A 1,077-nucleotide genomic window follows, 5' to 3' on the forward strand; every position below is an offset into this window, starting at 1 on the left:
AACAACAACAACAATGTGGTTTGGTAACATCGGGGCTGTGCCATTTTATTAGCTGACCTTGGGCTGGTTAGCTTCAGCAGCCAGTAGCTTCCCTGAGTGAAGAGATGCCTCTAGCTTCAGTGGGCTGGGAGCAAGAGGCAGAGCTAAAGCCCAAAGTTGAGGGGCTTTCACCCAGCCCCTAGAGCCTGGCACTTTGAACTCGGACTTAAAACCTCCAAACTGTAAGAGAATAAACTCCTGTTTGTCAAGGCCATCCCATTTGGGGTGTATTCCTGTCAGAGTGGCACTAGGTAACTGAACAGGAAGTGAGAGGAGTGATGTTACATTGAAGGAATTGCAGTCAATGACATGAAACAAAATGTGTTTGAATTGTTGAGTGGAAAACTGATTTGTTCTGTAAACTTTTACCCAAATCCCAATAAAACTTTTTTTTTTTTTTTTTGTAAATACAGAAAAATGATGTATTTGAATGGTATGGGCAAAGAATACTGACTATACTGTGGACTGCCAGAAGAACAAATGTATCAGTCTTAAAACAAATAAAATCCGAATGTTCCTTAGAAGTAAAGATAGTGAGACTTCATTTTGCTTACTTTAACATGTCATTAGGAAAGCCCAATGACTAGAAAAGAAACATTGTGTTTAGTAAAATAGAGATTCAGTGAAAATGAGAGAAACCCTCAGTGAGATGGATGGACATAAGAGTCATAACAATGGGCTCAAATATATCAGAGATCATGAAGATGATGCAGGACCAGGCAACTCTAGGTTCTATTTTACCTACAGTTCCCATGAGTGGGAGACAACTCCATGGCAATTAATAACATCTTCCACACACACACAATACATAATTTAATGTATTTAAAATATCATTGTAAACTATAAACACCTGTTGTTATGTGACATCGAGTTGGACCCAACTCATAGCGACCTCTCCTTGGGTTTCTGAGGCAATATCACTACGGAAGTAGATTGCCTAACCTTCCTTCCAAGGAGTGGCTCGTGGGTTTGAACCACCAGCCTTCTGGTTAGCAGTCAAGTGCCTTAAGCACTACGCCACCAGAGCTCCTTGGTAAC

The sequence above is a fragment of the Orycteropus afer genome, unplaced genomic scaffold (genome assembly GCF_000298275.1).
Source record: "Orycteropus afer afer isolate SDZICR_OR568_19922 unplaced genomic scaffold, OryAfe1.0 scaffold00012, whole genome shotgun sequence".
Taxonomy (NCBI): domain Eukaryota; kingdom Metazoa; phylum Chordata; class Mammalia; order Tubulidentata; family Orycteropodidae; genus Orycteropus; species Orycteropus afer.